Source organism: Sardina pilchardus, chromosome 6 (assembly GCF_963854185.1).
Source record: "Sardina pilchardus chromosome 6, fSarPil1.1, whole genome shotgun sequence".
NCBI lineage: Eukaryota > Metazoa > Chordata > Actinopteri > Clupeiformes > Clupeidae > Sardina > Sardina pilchardus.
Window position 1 is genome coordinate 25,134,460 of NC_084999.1, and position 22,354 is coordinate 25,156,813.

General features: G+C 42.7%; 1 protein-coding gene across 1 annotated transcript in view; it reads left to right on the top strand.

Moving 5' to 3' along the window:
• The first annotated feature begins 18,569 nt into the window (after positions 1-18,569).
• tsnare1 (T-SNARE Domain Containing 1) overlaps positions 18,570-22,354 on the top strand; it is a 148,844-nt gene continuing 145,059 nt past the window's right edge. Inside the window, exons 1-2 of the mRNA XM_062537787.1 lie at positions 18,570-18,646; positions 21,308-21,463. The gene's annotated coding sequence lies outside the window, so the exon portion shown is untranslated. The remainder of the gene's footprint in view (positions 18,647-21,307; positions 21,464-22,354) is intronic.

The window sequence follows — 22,354 nt, forward strand, 5'->3', positions numbered from 1 at the left end:
GGGGGTGTAAAAGTAATCAAGCTTATTGATTTAAACAGAACACACACATCTTGTTATGATGTTCAGAACATGTGGTGTGTGTTGTCCTTAATTGTCTTTTTGTTGTCCTCTTTGCAGGGCGTGTAGAGGGAGGCATGTATTTGAATGAACTCATCAGCATGCAGCTCTGTAGCTGGGACTCAAATCATCTTTATGAAATCAGCAGTGAACAAATGGCATTTGCAATGTCTTTTTTTACACCACAGATCAAAAGGTAGTTTAAAGGGATATTCCGCCATTTTTGGAAATACGCTCATTTTCCACCTCCCCTCGAGCAAAACAATCGATATTTACCTTGTTCCCGTTCATCCAGCCATTCTGTGAGTCTGGCGATACAACTTTTAGCTTCAGCCTAGCATAGATCACTAAATCGGATTAGACCATTAGCTTCTCGCCTGCTAGCTTCATGTTTAAAAGTGACTAAGATTTCTGGTAATTTTCCCATTTAAAACGTGTCTCCTCTCAAGTTAGAAAGTGCAATAAGACCAACTGAAAATGAAACCTGGCGTTTTTCTAGGCTGATTTGACATGGAACTACACTCTCATCTGGCGTAATAATCAAGGCAACTTGCAAACGTACCATAGGCGCAGTGATATCTTACGCAGCATCTGAAAATAGTCCCCATAGACAACAAGCAGTAGTGGTGCCAGTAGCTGCAAGTTGCCTTGATTATTACGCCAGATGAGAGTGTAGTTCCAAACACATACACACACACACACACACACACACACACACACACACACACATGTGTATCAAGCTGAACTCATCTCGCTGTGCAAAGCTAAACATGACAGCACGTGGGGAAATTGGCACACAGCAGCAAGCCTCAGACGAACAAAGCAGTCTGGATTACTGCATGATCACACCGCTCACATTTGCTATTCCTGCTCCAAGCTGTTTCCAATTCGTCTAATCTCCTCATAGTCTCTCCTGGTCCTCTGCTGCGTGAGTTTGTGTGTCAGTGGTATGGCGTGGGGAAACAGTCAGAGGGAGCCATATGAGACAAGACTAAATATGTTTTTATTATGTTTTTAAGTAATGGTGTGTGTGTCTGTGTGTGTCTGTCTGTGTGTCTGTGTGTGTGTGTGTGTGTGTGTGTGTGTGTGTGTGTTTGTGTTGAAAGTCCTAAAACCTCTTCTCCTCTGTAGTCTATGCGACTCATTTTAAGTTGTTGTTGAAGTGGCTAAAGGGGAAGTGGTTACTAGACACTCCAAGTCTCCAACTTCTCCAACTGCACTATTAACTGGTAACTCAACACAAAACAAGATGGACATTGATACCATGCAATAACTTGACCGGTGTAGCACTGGGAGCCCAAAGGCAAGCTGGCTATCCATTGTCCAGTGATGGCTAATCACAGTTCGACGACTATAGAGATTACAGAGCAGCACGAGCTCCTGGGTGTTCCCATCCTGCCTTCCGCGGTGATTTCATTCACGCTGCTAAGGCAGTCTTGACTGAGATAGGGGACCAATCATAGAACAGGGGGGAAAGCAAGACCATGATGAGCTAGGCACAGACGCATTTGATAGACATCCGAGAATAGAATAGAATAGAATAGAATAGAATATATACTTTTTTGATCCCATGAGGGAAATTCAGTTCTCTGCATTTAACCCAATTGAACCGAATTAGTGAACACACAGCACACAGTGAACACACAGTGAGGTGAATCACACAACCCAGAGCAGTGAGCTGCCTGCCCAACCAGCGGCGCTCGGGGAGCAGTGAGGGGTTAGGTGCCTTGCTCAAGGGCACTTCAGCCATGGTGGACTGGTCGGGGATCGAACCGGCAACCCTCCGGTTACAAGCCCGGTGCGCTAACCAGTACGGTGCGCCCAATGAAGGGATTTGCGCATTTTTTCAAATACGAGAAAATGAACGTCTGGTTGCCAGGCTAGAGCAGCAGCACAGAGGAATGAACAGATCTGTTAAACTAAATGTTTTGCTGAAAATGACAGTTATTGTTACACAAAGCAAGAGAAGCATGGCTTCCCTTAGCTCTAGGGAGGAAACACCTCTGGTGTGTGTGTGTGTGTGTGTGTGTGTGTGTGTGCGTGTGTGCGTGTGTGCGTGTGTGCGTGTGTGCGTGTGTGCGTGCGTGCGCGCGTGCACGCGTGCCTGTGAACAGGTGTCTATTTATCTCCCGTCTCTGTTTTTCTGTGAGTGTGTGTGTGTGTGTGTGTGTGTGTGTGTGTGTGGTGTGTGTGAGTGTTTGGTCCCTGCTAGATAGACATGGTCTGATTTGCTGGAGATAATACACTTAGATGACAGCTACAAGCTCAGATATAACTGCAGTAACGCCGTGGGATATTCAAAACTGAATTTGTGACACTGTTTACAAGAACTTCTGTCCAAATGTATGCTGTCAGCTTACACGAGAGAGAGAGAGAGAGAGAGAGAGAGAGAGAGAGAGAGAGAGAGAGAGAGAGAGAGAGAGGTGTAAAACATGTTTTGGTAACACTTTATAATAATGGTACATGAATTCTCATGAACTAATGCATGAATTAATGCATGAATTACGCATTAGTTAATCCATTAATATATCATGAATCATTATGACTTAACATGAATTCACTGATTACCATTAATGAATTAATACATAAATAACTCATCATCTTAAGCATTAAGTACGGTTGGCACATCATCATGAATCATGATTAATTAAGCATGATCATGATGACTTTTTGTCAGACAAAATTTGGGACATCACTGTCATGGAGAAAAAAGAAAACTAATTACACATGAATTCATGTTAACTAAATGTCATGAGTTATCATGAGTTAATTCATTAACTCATGCATTAATTATACATGAAAATCTCATTAATAAACATGAATTAATAGTATGTCATTAATGACATCAGGTATGGACAACAATTCATCTTGAGCATTAGGTACAGTGGGTAAATCATTATGATGATGATAAATTACACATGATCATGGTGATTTCTAGGTTTTTAAGTAAACTATACATTAACTCATCATGAACTAATTGAGACCATTTTCAGAGAATATCGAAGAATCCACATCGTTCAAATATAGGCATGTCCTCATTAGCTAAGCATTATCTTTTCATTAGTTAATCATGTCTGTGGCCCCTCAGATAAAGTGATGAACAGGTGGTGCTTTAAATGCATGAAGTTTGAAGTCATGCAAAAATGGTCAATTTACATTAATTAATGATGAATTACTCATGAGTTCATCATGTTTGTGGCCCCTCACCTAAAGTGGTAAATGGACCCTTCTTTATCACTGGCCAAAGAAGTGATTTTAAAAAGAAGTAAATTGTTATATTACATGAATCAAAGATTAAGTGCTCATGAGTTCATCATGTGTGTGGCCCCTTAACTGAAGTGGTAAACAGGTGCTTATTTAACATTGATGAATAGTGTTATTAACAATGTAGAAACTGATATTTACTTTGTTATTTTTAATTCCTGCCAACAGGCGCATCAGTGCATGAATCCTACACACATCAAAACACTACTTTTCATACAAAGTTGTAGCACACGAACAATGAAAGAAACAATCCAAGGTTCAAATCAAAGGTTTAAACCTATAAACTTATTTAAAGTCTCATTCTCAAAACGTTTCCCTGGGAACATTTTTGCAGACCCAGCAAAACGTACCTCTAGGTACATTTCCAAAACGTACCTCCAGGTACGTTTCTGATGCCAGCAGGGGGTGCTAAAGAGTGACGTTTACACATTGTTTACTACAGTTAGGTCTGGTCAAATATTCAAATGTAAACATGACAAATAAAGTATCACAGTATCAAATCCCTCACAATACAAAAACAATGTCATGGTGAGAGCAAATTCAGTTCCGTTGGATTCAAATAATAAGCAAAGTCCCTTTTGGTATAAAAGAAAAAGTAGAAAGTCTCGTTTGGTATAAAAGTAAAATTCAAACATCCCTTATGGTATAAAAGCAAAATTCAAAAATAGTTTCCGATGTGCTCCCTCCTGCGTGGGAAAATAACTGCTTCTCCGTAATCCACGTGCGATGCTGGAAGTTCACGCAGACGGGGAAGAAACCTTGCTGCAGTTGGCCACACATTCCAAAACGTACCTCCAGGTACGTTTCTGATGCCAGCGGGGGGTGCTGCTGGGTGGGTGGTCGACACGCGTAATCTCTTGGGACAGGCTCGCCATCGTAGTTGGTCTGAAATCCACTGAATCTCTATCCCGTAATAAGAACCAATCTACACAGAAAAGAGTAACAGTTACCATCAGACATTTATTTTCTATGAGATCTCATTTAAACTTTCTTTTCTTATAGCATCAAACTCTCAACAGGCATAACGCCGTAATACTGCCATAAGGAGACAACATCTCAGCTGCAGCGTACTGATAACTAGCACAATTGAATAGAATAGAATAGAAGAATATATACTTTTTTGATCCCGTGAGGAAAATTTGTTTCTCTGCATTTAACCCAATTTAACCGAATTAGTGAACACAGCACACACACACACACACACACACACACACACACACACACACACATACACACACACACACACACACACACAGACACAGCGAGGGGAATCACACACTAACCCAGAGCAGTGAGCTGCCTGCCCAACCAGCAGCGCTCGGGGAGCGGAGAGGGGTTAGGTGCCTTGCACAAGGGCATTGATTTCAGCCGTGGTGGACTGCTCGGGGATCGAACCGGCCCTAACCAGTACACCACGGCTGCCCCAATAGTTAGCCAGCACGGCTAACAAACCTTGAGCAGACAGTATGTACTAGGGCTGAACGATATATTGCATTTGCGATAATATCGCGATATGATGAAGTGCAATTTTCTAACCGCAAAGGCTGCGATTACCCTCTGGTCACGTGACATGAGAGCGTAAAGTAGCAAATATTTGAAACAGTATCAGAGAGTGAACTCGGCAAGCTGCTCGATAGAACCATTGAACCAACATTTTTAACAGTGCGATTGAAACAAATTCTAGGTTGCACTGGTGCACCTGCGCTGCTCGGGTGAAAGCATGAATGTCTTTCGCAAGTTTTCATTGTAGACTATGCGTGCAAATTCACCAAACGGTATAGATTCAAACCCCTCTCCTTGGCCCGCTTTCTCTCCCTTTCCATCCATCCTCTCTCTCTCTCTCTCTATCTCTCTGTCGTGCGCGCTCAATGGACACCCGCCCCTCGACATGCACATTCAATCCAAATAAAACATTCACAATCGTGAAAGCAATGACGCATAGAAGACGATTAGCTAAGTTATATATAAAATCCGTTTAGCATCATTATTAGCATGCTGCAGACATCTAAAACTCTTGCGTTCAAATTGACTGATCATCTCAATACAGATGTTTTCCAACTTAAAGACTCAAAAGGGCTTATCCCAAGGAGAACAAAGTATTTATCTACCTTGAAACAGACGTGGGGAAACTGACCCGTCCAACCAGTAGACTATGATAAGATAGCCAACTATGGTCCGTGTGCTTTGCAGTGCTTTGTTCTATTTGCAGAATTCACATGAAAAAATTGGAAAATGGGTTCAAAACTTTCATTATCCATTTGTCAGACTACTCAGCAAATGGACAATTGATGCTATTTTTAACTTTCGAGTGTGGTTTTTGAAACGGTAAATAATGAATTTGAAACAAAACTAAAATTGAGTCCATTTTCCAATTTTCCATTTCTGCATCGTGGTTGGACTGAACCAAACGTGCCAAGGGATGTAGGCCTACGGGTGGCGCCTCTGGCCAGTTGCAGAGATAGGCTATAAATGATACAGATCGAGTTATCAAGTCAAATTCATGCCAAGTGAGCTCGAGACGTAGGCCTATCTACCAGACCGACTGGAGGCGATTGAGGACCGCTCAACTCCCTCACCTGCCGCGCCCTCGATGGCCTGATGGGGGGGGGGGCTGACGCTTTCATGCCGCCTATGCAAGCCTATAGCATTTGTTCACGGTTGTTGACTGTTTGAATAAATGTGAGCAACCCTACCCATGAACAAAAACCTCTCCAACAACATGCCTACAGAAGCTGTTAAACAACAAGTTGACAAGAGTAGGCTAAGCCCATTAATAACATCCCATTCTTAACCCAAGCAGACATCGGGTGAAGTGAAACCTCTGGGCCACAACGCCACTCTCCGGTAACCCCCAGCGTTCATGATTCAGTCCAACCCCAAGCGCAAAAACAGAAAGTTAGAATATGAGTCAATGTTTGACTTTCGAACTTCCGAGGAGAAAATTCCAAGTATACTCAATGCAAAATATAAAACACGCAACAGTCATCAATTTACCGAGTAGTCTGACAAATGGATAATGAAAGTTTTGAACCCATTTTCCATTTTTTCATGTGAATTCTGCAATTAGAACAAAGCACTGCAAAGCGTTACACGGACCAACTATGCTACTTTGTTTACAATATTTTGAGGCTTCCAGACAGCTGAATTAAAGGGACGGAGTTGGAATAGTCAGTGCAGTGTGCTGTGCAGCCATGAATATCAGGAATTTCTGTATGCAGAACATATCACGTTCATTAAAGTGAATTATCAATAAGATTTAGGCTATTCATATTTTCATGTTTTTGCAATCTGCACTTTTGTTTGTGTGACTTGTTACTGACTTTCATTTTAATCTTTACACCAGGCTTCCTTGTACTAGTAGCCTACTTTATGTTCTGATATGTAGGCCTAGGTTGAAAGTTCAAAATATAGGCCTACTATTGTGATTGAAGTAGCTATTACGGAGAAGCAGTTATTTTCCCACGCAGGAGGGAGCACATCGGAAACTATTTTTGAATTTTGCTTTTATACCATAAGGGACGTTTGAATTTTACTTTTATACCAAACGAGACTTTCTACTTTTTCTTTTATACCAAAAGGGACTTTGCTTATTATTTGAATCCAACGGAACTGAATTTGCTCTCACCATGACATTGTTTTTGTATTGTGAGGGATTTGATACTGTGATACTTTATTTGTCATGTTTACATTTGAATATTTGACCAGGCCTAACTGTAGTAAACAATGTGTAAACGTCGCTCTTTAGCACCCCCTGCTGGCATCAGAAACGTACCTGGAGGTACGTTTTGGAAATGTACCTAGAGGTACGTTTTGCTGGGTCTGCAAAAATGTTCCCAGGGAAACGTTTTGAGAATGAGACTTTAAATAAGTTTATAGGTTTAAACCTTTGATTTGAACCTTGGATTGTTTCTTTCATTGTTCGTGTGCTACAACTTTGTATGAAAAGTAGTGTTTTGATGTGTGTAGGATTCATGCACTGATGCGCCTGTTGGCAGGAATTAAAAATAACAAAGTAAATATCAGTTTCTTCATTGTTAATAACACTATTTATCAATGTTAAATAAGCACCTGTTTACCACTTCAGTTAAGGGGCCACACACATGATGAACTCATGAGCACTTAATCTTTGATTCATGTAATATAACAATTTATTTCTTTTTAAAATCACTTCTTTGGCCAGTGATAAAGAAGGGTCCATTTACCACTTTAGGTGAGGGGCCACAAACATGATGAACTCATGAGTAATTCATCATTAATTAATGTAAATTGACCATTTTTGCATGACTTCAAACTTCATGCATTTAAAGCACCACCTGTTCATCACTTTATCTGAGGGGCCACAGACATGATTAACTAATGAAAAGATAATGCTTAGCTAATGAGGACATGCCTATATTTGAACGATGTGGATTCTTCGATATTCTCTGAAAATGGTCTCAATTAGTTCATGATGAGTTAATGTATAGTTTACTTAAAAACCTAGAAATCACCATGATCATGTGTAATTGATCATCATCATAATGATTTACCCACTGTACCTAATGCTCAAGATGAATTGTTGTCCATACCTGATGTCATTAATGACATACTATTAATTCATGTTTATTAATGAGATTTTCATGTATAATTAATGCATGAGTTAATGAATTAACTCATGATAACTCATGACATTTAGTTAACATGAATTCATGTGTAATTACTTTTCTTTTTTCTCCATGACAGTGATGTCCAAAATTTTGTCTGACAAAAAGTCATCATGATCATGCTTAATTAATCATGATTCATGATGATGTGCCAACCGTACTTAATGCTTAAGATGATTAGTTATTTATGTATTAATTCATTAATGGTAATCAGTGAATTCATGTTAAGTCATAATGATTCATGATATATTAATGGATTAACTAATGCGTAATTCATGCATTAATTCATGCATTAGTTCATGAGAATTCATGTACCATTATTATAAAGTGTTACCCATGTTTTTTCCCCTTCGTTCTCCCTGCAGGGCCTCAAGGAGCGTTGCAACTCTTTGAATATGGGTTAAGTAGGGAATAGACGCGGAGAGAAAGCCTTTTAAAGTTATTTATTATTAGCAGTACTTTTAACAGGCATCAATGATTCAAGAGAATTTTTTATATTTGTTCACTTAACACAGAGACACACAAATGTTCATGCGCTCACACGTGCACACACACACACATAAAAACTAACTCAGCACAGCATAGCGTACAGTTGGTCATGAGCAGTTTTTCCCAACTCAGAATGTTTGAAAACATATTTCCCACCCCACACTGAACTCCAGTGTGCTGCACTGGCCCATTAATCTCCCTGGAGAGGAGCTGTGCCGGCCGCTGGCTAGACTTAATCCATTATCTAACACCCACAGAAACAATATCCCCCAGAGCCGCAGTTCTGGGGTCCTCTCTCTCTCTCTCTCCCTTTCTCCCTCTCTCTCTTTCTCCCTCACACTGGTGGTTTTTGTTGCTATCACTCTTTCCCTCGCTGTCTGTCTGTCTTACTTTCTCTCCTTTTTCTCTTTCTGTTTCTATCATTCTCTCTCTCTCTCTCTACCCCCCCCCCCCCCCCCCCCCTCTGTCTCTCTCTCAGTGAGGCCTGTCTGTGCAAACTGGACCTCAGCATTAACCTTCTTGGTCGCTTCATCTCTGGAAGACCCTTTGGTCCAAACTCCATTTAAATCACAGCAGCGCAGCCTCTGCTTAATCTGCCCAAAGAAGAGAGGTGCTGTCTGCTGGCTGCTGGCTTCGCCAAAATGAATGGCGTCTAATTTTCCTCCCCTCTGTCCCCTGGTCCTCCCCGCCGCCGCCTGCCCATCTGCGTCTGTTCTCCCGCTCCATTTTTTTTGCCCCTTTCCGATGGCGTCAGCAGTCTGCGGGGGGATTGGTAAAGCCATTTCTGCCGGTGGGACTGTTTTATAACCCCGTCTTTGTGTTGAGCGAAAAATGGGGATCCCGGAAGGGGCGCCGGGTCCTCTGGGAGCAGTTAAGCACCACCTCTGGAGTCGCTGCAAAGTTTCACAATTTTTTTCTCTCTTTTTTTTTTTTTTTTATTCACTCCGTTGAGGATAGTGCTCAGTTTCGGCGTTTCAGCAGCTAGCTATCTGCGTTCACAAAATGTGAAGCTCCCACTTGGCTTGTTAGTCATTTTGTAAAGCAGAACAGACTTGGGGTTGGGTGCTGCTCGGATCAAAGGAGGCTGATATATAACTTTCAGCCTTCCTTGACGGCAGACATCTGTGTTGTGTGGTTGGGTGTGGAGTCTGGGGTATGGGCACCTGTCTGAGTAAGGGCTGTTTGATTGATTGCTTTGCGCACCAGCCTCTCTGTTTGTTTTTTGGCCGACACCCTAAATATCGACCGCCCAAGGAGTCTGGCAAGTCTGGCAGTCCACTCCCGATGCTGATCCAAAAGTGGACAATTAATGCTTTTCCATTTATTTTCCCTTCTTCAAGTCAGTTGCTTGTATTCTGGGGAATTTATGATGAGTTTTTGGGAAAGAGTCAATACTTTGTAAGAATATATACATTTTCTTGGCTGCCGTTTATTTATCTTTTTTTTCTCTGCAGGCTGGAGAAGATGAATGGCCTATGCCGCGTGCATATTCATTTCTCTCCCCCGTGGCTTTAGGGGCCACACCAGCAAGTGCTATTGACAACAGACTAACCATGTCTGATGCTGTAGGCTACGAGAGTACAGTATCTCCAGTGCTATTGACAACAGAATAACAATGTCTGATGCTGTACAAGAGTATCTCCAGTGGTACTGACATATCTCCAGTGGTACTGACAACAGGCTAACAATGTCTGATGCTGTAGGCTACGAGAGTGTCTCCAGTGGTACTGACAACAGGCTAACAATGTCTAATGCTGTGGGCTACGAGAGTATCTCCAGTGGTACTGACCACAGGCTAACAACGTCTGATGCTGTACGAGAGTATCTCCAGTGGTACTGACAAAAGGGCTAATAATAGCTGATACTGCACAAGAGTGTCTCATATAGTACTACTAACAACAGGCTAACAATGTCTGATGCTGTATGTCTGATACTGTACTGTACAATATCTCCAATGGTACTGGCAACAGGCCACCAATGTCTGATGCTGTACGAGAGTGAGATGGAGAAGTGAGAGATGGTTCCAGAGGTAAGGCCCACAAACACACAATACACTTAGATGTATGCACACACACACACACACACACACACACACACACACACACACACACACACACACACACACACACACACACACACACACACACACACACACACTCTCTCTCTCTCTCTCATGCTTGCACACACACAAAGACTCACCGATATGTACAAGTATACATTTAGTATTCATGTTCATTCCTCATTGCTGTCATATACTACTGCTGGTGCTGTAGCAACATCTGACAGTATAAAGAGACTATACAGTTACTTTGGAGGGTAAGACAGCACAATGAGTTGTGGCATTTACAGTATTCCAGTCATGTCAAATACGCGGGTTTCACAGCAAGAAGGCATTTGATCTCCTAAAGTGAACTTGTTGCACGCTGATTGTTGCTCTCCTCCATCAGACATGGCATGTTGTCACAACGCCAATTAAAATGTACACTTGAAAAGCCACGCAGGCCACATCACGCTCTCGTACTGTAATCAGACCAGTCATACTTGGCCTTTCACGCTGGAAGACGGTGGTGGAGAGGTTTCGGATGTTTTCACATATCTGCCAGACAAACGCAGGGGAAACATTAGCTATTTTACCTCCAGCAAAGCTGCAGTTGTACTGTGTGTGTGTGTGTGTGTGTGTGTGTGTGTACGAGCACAGCACTGGGCTCTCGGCTCTCGGCTCCTCTCCGCGCGGAGGTCAAGAGCTGTGTGATAAAACAAAGAGAGAAGCATAACTGACAGCTCTGTGGGGAGGGCACTCCGGTGAGCCGCGAGCAGCCATTACTGCTGCAGCTGCCTGCCTGCCTGCGCTGCTCTGCCCTCGGGCTCCACTGCAGTGTCAGTTACATCAGAACATATTCAACATGATGGGCCTCTTCTCCAAATCACACTTGCCAAGGTTGTTCTGATGATCATATTAGGCCGCGAGCTAGATAGGCCTACCGTGCACCCCCCCCACCTCCCAACAAAACCATACTTTTTTGAAAGGTCTGGGTGTGTAGAATATGAATCTGAATGTTAACATTGAAAATTTTGGGATGCACTACCTGTTTTAGCCCTATGAATAGGGAAACCCTAAAAACCGATTATAAGCGATTCTAACACATCAAGATGGTCCTAGTCAATCAGAACAGCTTTTAAGTGACCTATTACACACTCAAACTTCACATATGAAGACTTAGGTCAAATGTCTACCATGCTGCTGATTGGTAGGTGTCTTAAATTAACATAGGTAAAGCCTTATATTGATATAATGAGCCTATTTCATGTATAGGCCACAAAGTAGATACGACTACCATACACCGCCTACCCCCTTTTCTAACAAAATCATGCTTTTGTGAAAGGTTTGGATGTGTAAAATATGAATATGAATGTTAACATTGAACATTTTGGGTTGCACTACCTGTTTTAGCCCTATGAATAGGGAAACTCTAAAAACCGATTATAAGCGATTCTAACACATCAAGATGGTCCTAGTCAATCAGAACAGCTTTTAAGTGACCTATTACACACTCAAACTTCACATATGAAGACGTAGGTCAAATATCTACCATGCTGATTATTGGTAGGTGTCTTAAATTAACATAGGTAAATCCTTATTGATATAATGAGCCCATTTCATGTATAGGCCACAAAGTAGATACGACTACCATACACCCCCCAAACCCCCTTTCTAACAAAACCATGTTTTTTTTAAAGGTTTGGATGTGTAAAATATGAAACTTAATGTTAACATTGAACATTTTGGGTTGTACTACCTGTTTTAGCCCTGTGAATAGGGAAACCCTAAAAAACGATTTCAAGCGATTTTAACACAGAGATTATCCTAGTCAATCAGAACAGCTTTTAGATGACCTATTACACACTCAAACTTCACATAATGAAGACTTAAGTCAAATATCTACCATGCTGCATATTGGTAGGTGTCTAAATTAACATAGCTAAGGCCTTATATTGATATAGGGAGCTAATTGTATAGGCCACAACCTAGATACGCCTAACATACACCCCCACCCCCCTCTCCAAATAAAATCCTGCTTTTTAGAAAAGTTTCAGTCTGTGATGAATCTGAATGTTAACATTGAACATTTTGGGTTGCACTATTTGTTTTCACCCTCTGAATAGGGGAAAAAAACCTATTTTAAACGATTTTAACAGAGGTTGTCCTAGTCAATCAGAACAGCTTTTAGATGATCCATTACACACTCAAATTTCACATATGATGAATTAGGTGAAAGAACACCCTATACTGCTTCTTGGTAAGTGACTACATTTAATATAGTTAAGGCCTTGGGCCCTATATTCATGATGCAAAACCTGGCAGAAAGTGTGTAATAATAACGCAAAGCTTATTCCTATCGTAGAGTTTTTCGCCATGCACTTCTCTTTTATTGAGCAATGTGCCAAGGGGTGTGGGAATTAATGACTTAAGAACGGGTCTGGCACATTATCTAAGAATCATTATCTTACATTAACTAAAACGCATTGCACTACTGACCAAGAGAAACCTGGTCAGAAATCAGTGGCGAGTGGTTATTATTTTAAGAGTGCATTATCAACAATGATACGGGCGCTGTTCGTTAAGTTGCGCTGCTTGCTCTTAAAGGGAATGACCGATGACACTCGCATTAGTTTAAAGGATGTTTTGCCCGAAACACACCCATCACTGATTAAGAAACATAGGAATGCCTTGTTGTGCCATTCGTTATCCATTTGATAACGAAAACACTCCCAATGTGGACAGGACAGCCTACTAAATTTAAATAAACTTTAAATAAGTGACCATGAAGTGTTGTAATACAGCCCCTTATGTTGATTTCATGAGCCCATTTCCTACCCAGCATGCACATACACACACAATGACTATACAAGAACTATCATACAGCATGGAAAATAACTATACAGCATGCACACACAAAAATGTGCAATACAGCATGCATACAGTCACACAATAACTACACTGAACAAAATTATAAACACACCACTTTCACAACATTTCTCCCAAATATTGTTCACAACTCTGTGTTAGTGAGCACTTGTTCTTTACCAATATAATCCATCCACCTCACAGGTGTGGCATATAAAGATGTTGATTAGACAACATGATTATTGCACAGGTGTGCCTAAGCCTGGCTACAATGAAAGGCCACTCTAAAATATGCAGTTTCACTGTATTGTCTTCACATACAGTGATTTTGCCTTTTGACACCGATGTTCTAGGCATGTCAATAATTCCTTCGCATAGAGTTGATCAGGTTGTTGATTGTGGCCTGTGGAATGTTGGTCCACTCCTCTTCAACTCCTCTTGCTAAGTTGCTGGATATTGGCAGGACCTGGAGCATGCTGTCGTATATGCCGACCCAGAGCATCCCAAACATGCTCAATGGGGGTGACATGATTGGTGAGTATACTGGCCATGCAAGAACTGGGATGTTTTCAGCTTCCAGGAATTGTTTATAGATCCTTGCAACATGGGGCTGTGCATCATCATTCATGCTGCAACATGAGGTGATGGTGGTGGATGAGATGCTATGGATCGATGCCATCAATAAAATGCACCTATGTTCGTTGTCCATAACACATGTCTGCCCATCCCATAAAGCCGTATGCTGTCTGCCATCAGTCCTGTACAGTGAAAACCGGGATTCATCTGTGTAGAGAACACATCTCCAAAGTGCCAGACCCCTTCGAATGTGAGCATTTGCCCACTCCAGTCAGTTACGATGACAAACTGCAGTCAGGTTGAGACCCCAATAAGGACGACGAGCAAGCAGATGAGCTTCCCTGACACGGCTTCTGACACTTTGTGCAGAACCGATTGTTGCAGCAGCTGTTCGGGTGGTGGGTCTCAGATGATCTTGGAGGTGAAGATATTAGATGTAGAGGTCCTGGGCTGGTGTGGTTACACATGGTCTACTGTTGTTGTGAGGCTGGTTGGATACAGTACTACCAAATTCTCTGAAATGCCTTTGGAGATGGCTTATGGTAGAGAAATGAGCATTCCTGCAGTCAGAGGGAGCAGCTAACTGTAGGCTCCCTTGAAGCTTGCAACATCTGTGGCATTGTGCTGTGTTATGGATCTACACATTTTAGAGTGATCTTTTATTGTGAGCCTGCCAGCCTAAGGCACACCTGACATCTTAATAGGCCACACCTATGAGGTGGATGGATTATATTGGCAAAAAAGAAGTGCTCACTAGCACAGACTTATGAACAATATTTGGGTGAAATAGGCCTTTTGTGTATAAAGTCTTAGCTCTTTGAGTTCAGCTCATTATAAATGGGGGCATAAAACAAAAGTGTTACTTTTATAAGTTTGTTCAGTGTAGTTACAGTGTCTGTGTACATGCTGTAGTGCATTTGTGTGTGTGTGTGTGTGTGTGTGTGTGTGTGTGTGTGTGTATGTGTGTGTGAGAGAGAGAGAAATGAGAATGCTTTATAGTTCTCTTGTATTAAGTTATTGTGCATTTGTGCTTACCATACACCCCCAACCCCAAAGCAGAGGGATTGGGAGTGTATGGTAGGCGTATCTACAGTATTGTGGCCTATACATGAAATTAGCTCCCTATATCAATATAAGGCCTTAGCTATGTTAATTTTAGACACCTACCAATATGCAGCATGGTAGATATTTGACCTAAGTCTTCATATGTGAAGTTTGAGTGTGTAATAGGTCACTTAAAAGCTGTTCTGATTGACTAGGACCATCTTGATGTGTTAGAATCGCTTATAATCGGTTTTTAGGGTTTCCCTATTCATAGGGCTAAAACAGGTAGTGCAACCCAAAATGTTCAATGTTAACATTCATATTCATATTGTACACATCCAAACCTTTCACAAAAGCATGATTTTGTTAGAAAAGGGGGTAGGCGGTGTATGGTAGTCGTATCTACTTTGTGGCCTATACATGAAATTAGCTCCCTATATCAATATAAGGCCTTAGCTATGTTAATTTTAGACACCTACCAATATGCAGCATGGTAGATATTTGACCTAAGTCTTCATATGTGAAGTTTGAGTGTGTAATAGGTCACTTAAAAGCTGTTCTGATTGACTAGGACCATCTTGATGTGTTAGAATCGCTTATAATCGGTTTTTAGGGTTTCCCTATTCATAGGGCTAAAACAGGTAGTGCAACCCAAAATGTTCAATGTTAACATTCATATTCATATTGTACACATCCAAACCTTTCACAAAAGCATGATTTTGTTAGAAAAGGGGGTAGGCGGTGTATGGTAGTCGAATCTACTTTGTGGCCTATACATGAAATGGGCTCATTATATCAATATAAGGCTTTGCCTATGTTAATTTAAGACACCTACCAAAAAGCAGCATGGTAGACATTTGACCTAAGTCTTCATATGTGAAGTTTGAATGTGTAATAGGTCACTTAAAAGCTGTTCTGATTGATAGGACCATCTTGATGTGTTAGAATCGCTTATAATCGGTTTTTAGGGTTTCCCTATTCATAGGGCTAAAACAGGTAGTGCATCCCAAAATGTTCAATGTTAACATTCAGATTCATTTTCTACACACCCAGACCTTTCAAAAAAGTATGGTTTTGTTGGGAGGTGGGGGGGGTGCACGGTAGGCCTATCTAGCTCGCGGCCTATATTTGCTGATACATTTTTGTAAAAACACAAACTCAGAGATATGATAAGATACATGTATTACTGTAATTACAAGATGCCCCATCACCCACGTTGTACACCATTGCTAAATGACATTATACACAAACAGTAAATGTGTGTGCTCAAGAGAAGGGGGTGGAGAGCAACCTCTAGACACGGGTTAGGAGACAGGTCAGGACACAGGTAAGGACACAGGTGAGAGTGAGGGGAGGAGAGGAGAGGACACAAGTGAGGACACAGGTGAGGGTGAGGAGAGGAGAGGACAGGTGAGGGTACAGGTGAGGGTGAGGAGAGGAGAGGACAGGTGAGGGTACAAGTGAGGAAACAGGTGTGGGGAGGAGAGGACAGGTGAGAGTGAGGGGAGGAGAAGACACAGGTGAGGGCACAGGTGAGAGTGAGGGGAGGGGAGGACACAGGTGGGAGGAAGGTTGTGCCCTTCAGCGAGAGAGCAGCTCTTCAACAGACAGCTCACACTTTCACACTCCTGTAGTCTCTCTCTCTCACTCTCTCTCTCTCTCTCTCTCTCACACACACACACACACACACACACACACACACACACACACAGTCTCTCTCATCATAGCCCCTACACCCCCCCCACACACACACACACTAAATACAGACACAGACAAACACAAGAACACGCACGCACGCACGCACGCACGCACGCACGCACGCACACACGCACACACACATACTGTACTCACAGTCACAGGTGAAGCCGAGGTTGAGCTGACAGGTTCAGTATCTCCTCCGCTCACAGACTGGCTATGACAGGAAGGAGGGCAGGGAGTGCAGACTGCCATGGAGGAGCAACAGGGTGAATCAGGGGTCAGAGAGGAGAGGAGGAGTGGAGAGCAGAGGAGTGGAGGAGAGGAGAGGAGAGGAGGAGATGAGAGAAGAGAAGAGGAGGAGAGGAGGAGAGACCAGAAGAGATCAGAGGAGAGAAGGGGAGAGAAGAGGAGAGGAGATAAAAGGAGATGAGAGTAGAGTGAGGAAAAGGAGAGGAGAAGAGAAGAGGAGAGACCAGAGGAGAGAAGAGGAGATGAGAGTAGAGTAGAGTAAGGAAGAGGAGAGGAGAGGAGAGTAAGGAAGAGGAGAGTAGAGGAGAGGAGAGAAAAGAGGAGTGGAGTGGAGAGATGTTGACCAGAGAGGGAGAGGAGCAGAGAAGAGAGGAGAGGAGAGGCGAAAGGGATAGGAAAGGAAAGCAGGGAGTAAAGAGGAGAGGAGAGGAGAGAGAGGAGAGGATGGCTGATGCTGAGGCGGCCTGACAGACTTCCTCCCTGTCAGCAGATGGAGGCCATCTATAATTCACACTGGAGGCTGTTGCATGCTGTTCTGCCTCAGCTTAGCCCACCACTACACTCACACACCCCTCCCATGTCACACACACACACACACACACACACACACACACACACACACACACACACACACACACACACACACACACACACACACACACACACACACACACACACACACACACACAAACACACACACACAGTCCCAGCTGAGAGTGACCGACATCCCAGCATGTCCTGCCCTCCGTAATGGGGCGGTTCACACACCTGTCAGGGCAGGTTAACGATGCTCACTCCAGTGGCCTCTGCCCACTCCCATACCTCTCACCGGTGGAGAGCGAACGAGGGACCTTACCTGCCTCTGTGGTCAGACGAGGAGCGGTGAGGGACCTTACCTGCCGCTGTGGTCAGACGACAGGTGCTTGCAATCATCCTTCTCTTCAAAAGGCCAGAGATGTTACATTGAGCTTTGAAATGTGTATACGGTAAATTAGCATCGGTGCTATTAGCATTGCACTTGTTCTTCTTACATTCGTCTCACGTATAATAATGAATGTACACATTTGTAACAAATACCACTACAAACAAACAATACTACTACTACTACTACTACTACTACTAATGATAATAACATTATTATTATTATTATCATTATTATTATGAATATCACTATTGTCATTATTATTCTGAATATTGTTATTATTATTGTTATTATTATAATTACAATACAGCCATAACAATACATGTAATACACGCACACACACACACACACACACACACACATACTGTAAATACGCACACATTTGGTCTTCTGTTCAGTCTTACCTGGCTTCCTCTCTTGCTTGAGCATTGGGATGAAGAGTGCTAAAACCAACCTGAGTGGTCAGTTACACAGGAAGGTAAGAGCAGTTTTCTGTTTCTGTTTCTATTTGTTATTATTATTATTATTATTATTATTATTATTATTATTTCATTTTAGTATTCATGATTATTACACTTTGCCCTAAACAAAATGACTTTACTGATCATACTTTAATATTGCCATCATCTCAACATATAGTATAAGACCACACATAAAACTACACCACCCAGAATCCCTTGGCTTTCTACCCTGTCACATGACTAGAGAGGAGCAGGTGGCCCTTGGTCATGTGATGTTGTTAGCCGAGCAGCTGCGACTGATCTGAATGCTAGGGCACCACGCTCTCACCAGAGGAAGGTAACGTGCGTGAAATCCTTTTCTTCCCCTGTTTCGCAGGATTAGCATGGACATGTCTCCTCAGTTATTAGAACGAGAAGCGGCAGGAGGAGCAGGAGAGAGAGGAGGAGGAGGAGAGAGAGAGAGGCGGGGAGAGGAGGATGGAGAAGGGGGGAGGGGAGGATGCTAGTGAGGATGCCTCATTTCCCCCTCTCCTTGTATTGTCTCTGCTAGTTGTTGTGCTAGCAACAATTAGCACCATTCAGGAAGCAGCAGTGATTGTGGTTCTTGTGGATGCATTCAGAGCAAACACTGCAGGACTTACTTAGTGTGTAGCTTTTGTGTGTGCTTCTGAGTGGCAAAAATTATATTGTACTAAAACAGAAAAAGGTAGATATGAAATGACATACAATGATACAGTACATATTCCAGCCAGTGGCTTTTCTGATTTATTATGATGCGACATTCCTGGTGTTGTCAATGTGGGTGCTTCTGATTGTCTGTACTTGTATGTGTGTGTGTGTGTGTGTGTGTGTGTGTGTGTGTGTGTGTGTGTGTGTGTGTGTGTGTGTGTGTGTGTGTGTGTGTGTGTGTGTGTGTGTGTGTGTGTGTGTGTGTGTGTGTGTGTGTGTGTGTGTGTGTGTTTGGGGGTAAAGAGGCCTCCTCTATCTCAGTCCTAAATCACAAACATGGCAAGCAGCTTGTGTGTACCTGTCTCCTAGCCAACCAATCTCTGTGTTGTGACTCATCATTGCCCTCATCCCACCCTGCCCAGTGACATCATGTATTCCTACCTTTCCTGTGTGGGAGCCAGGGCTGTGTGCCGTGATTGTTGACATAATGTTTGCTGCCTGAAGAGTGACTCCATACACACAAAGACACCTGCTGAGGAGACTAAATGGTCCTGGATGTTCTCCCTTCCTTTGGAGGCTCATCATCTTAGTGACCTTAGTGTGCTTTGTATTGAGTGCTGGTAATGATACTGAGTCCAGTATAATGCACATAGGTATTGTATGCTGTGTGTTTATAATGTATACTGTACATGGTGCACATAGCCTATTGCATGCTGTGTAAGGGATAATGTAGAACGCAGGTCATTATCGGGAAGATAAGTACCGACAGGGCGAACTGGACCCTGACGCGAAGTGGAGGAGTCTTGTTTCGCCCTGAAGGTACTTATTTTCCCAATAATGACCAGCGTTCTGTACATTATCCCCCTTATTATATGGCTACTTGCCAAAACAAGAAAATAAACTTACCACAAAGTCTCTTTTGAAATTGCAATTTGCAATTGCAATTAGCTGCTGTTTCATGGCTTCCGCTAACAAAATAAATAGTTCGCTACACAGATAGAACTTGACTGTTTCAGATGTTGCTTGGCAACATCTTACTAGCTGTCTTTCACTTTCAATGAAAGACCTGAATTAGAAGCTCAAACTCCGTTGCCATTGACAGTCCGGAGAAGGTGGGGTACTGTTGCACTCTAGATGAAAGTCTTTTTTAAACAGGTGCGTCAAACCAAAAGACATCAGAAATAGGCAGGAAGATTCGCACTCTGAACAAATAGTAGACAAAGTCTTTGCTGAAGAAGATTTCACTGAGGGTCAGCAGACGTTTCAGCCATTATGCTATTCTCAATGCTCGCACTGGTCCTCTATCAGAAAATAATGACCGGTAGAACTTTGGGAAATCCCATTCATGTCAATGGAGCGTTCTACCTGCATTGTGAAGAGCCGTATAATCAGTGTTCAATGTACTGTACTTGGTGCACATAGGTATTACATGCTGTTTATGATGTATACATGGTGGCGATTTCCACTACCAACCAGCATTTGTACATGCAACCAGCTTCCTATTCATCCGTTTCTTTCTTGTTTGGTCTTGTTTGTTGCCTCAGTTGTTTTGATTTGAATTCTTTATTTCACCCTTTCCCGAGCTGTCAATGCTGTCAATGTCTTCCTTTCTTACGTACTCTTTCTTTCAGTCATATGCTGGCTGCATGTGTGGGTGTGTGGGTGGCTGCATGACTCACATCTCTTAGAGCTGCCCACTTCAGTGCCTTTCTAGCTATGTGTGTGTGTGTGTGTGTGTGTGCGTGTGTGTGTGTGTGTGTGTGTGTGTGTGTGTGTGTGTGGTCTCTTAGAGCTGCCCACTTCAGTGCCTCTCTAGCTCTCCCGTCTTAGCTGTCCTCGCCACACACACACACTCTCACACACACACAGCCCTCACTCAGCATTCACACACCACTCACACAGCTAACGCAACTTTCACACACCTAACACAACTTTCACACACCACTCACACAGCTAACGCAACTTTCACACACCTGACCTAACAGAACTTTCGCACACCGCTCACACAGCCAACACTATACTCATACCGCTCACACAGCTAGAGAATACACACACACACACACACACACACACTGTTCACTCAGCCAACATAAACATAAACTGTTCAACATAAGCCAACATCCACGCATCACTCACACAGATAACACAATATACTCTCAGGCAGATGTTAGGCACGGCACTGTATAGGGAAAGCACTGATGTACGGGGCTTCAGTGATGTCACTACCTGTGGCTAATTTATTAAATGAACACCTGTCCTGACTCCCAGGCTTATCATTAGTTTAAGGCCTTTGCAAAGAGAATGACATCCTGTTTTTTTTTTCCTTCAGACAATTTACCCAGTGAGCGAGGAAAACGTGGACTTCCATTTTCGTTTATTTGGAATATCACTAAAAAAGACTGAACTCAACAAACAACCGACGCTTGTGCTGTCCAGGAGACCCGTCGGAGATACAGCTATACTGGGCAGTGAGAACCACACACAGGTAATTGACCTTGCACTGGAGCTCTGCCAGCCAAACGGGGACGTCTGGTCACCCTATATGCCAAGCTGACAGACACATTTCAATCACACAGCTACAGTAGGTCTTACTCCCTAGTAGGCTAGGGCCAGAGTGTTGGTTAACGTTTGGGTTTTGCATGACATAATGTAGCAGACCAAGGTTTCAGCCATATTATATTCAAAACAACGAAGCTTAGCTTTTTGATGCTGAGGCCTCAGTCACTTAACAACAGACATCATATCTAACACACATTCACAAATCACTCACGCAGCTAACACAACTCTTTCACACAGACCTCACACTGCACATTCTCAAATCACTCAGTCACACAGCTAACACTGTCACACCACTCACACATACCTGACATAATGCTCACACACTCTCGGTCCTCACACAGTCATCTCAATGCTCTCACACAGCCAAAACAACCTCCTCACACTGCTTACACACACCTTAAACACAGCTAACATTCCTCACACCTCACAGAGAGAACAACATGCATGCACAGCTAGCACACCTTACACCTAGCTAACACATCTCCCACAGCTAACAGAATGTTCCGGTTCAGGCTAGGGGAGAGGGAACATGAGTAGAGGTTTGCACTGACAAACAGGGTGTCATTATAAAAACAAATGTGCAAGAATATAGATGCTCAGGGGTTTGTTATATCACTACATCGCTAATCACTCTTTTGGCAAAACCATGAACATTTTTCACATTTGCAAATCTCATAGACTCTTTCTTTGCAAACTCTAAACACATTCTCATGCAAGAAAACACATTTTACTCTGTGATATACCTGTGATGCATAATGGCATAATGGTAAACCACAAGTGGCAAAAGGTAAACAAGAAGAAAGCACAGGTGGAATAT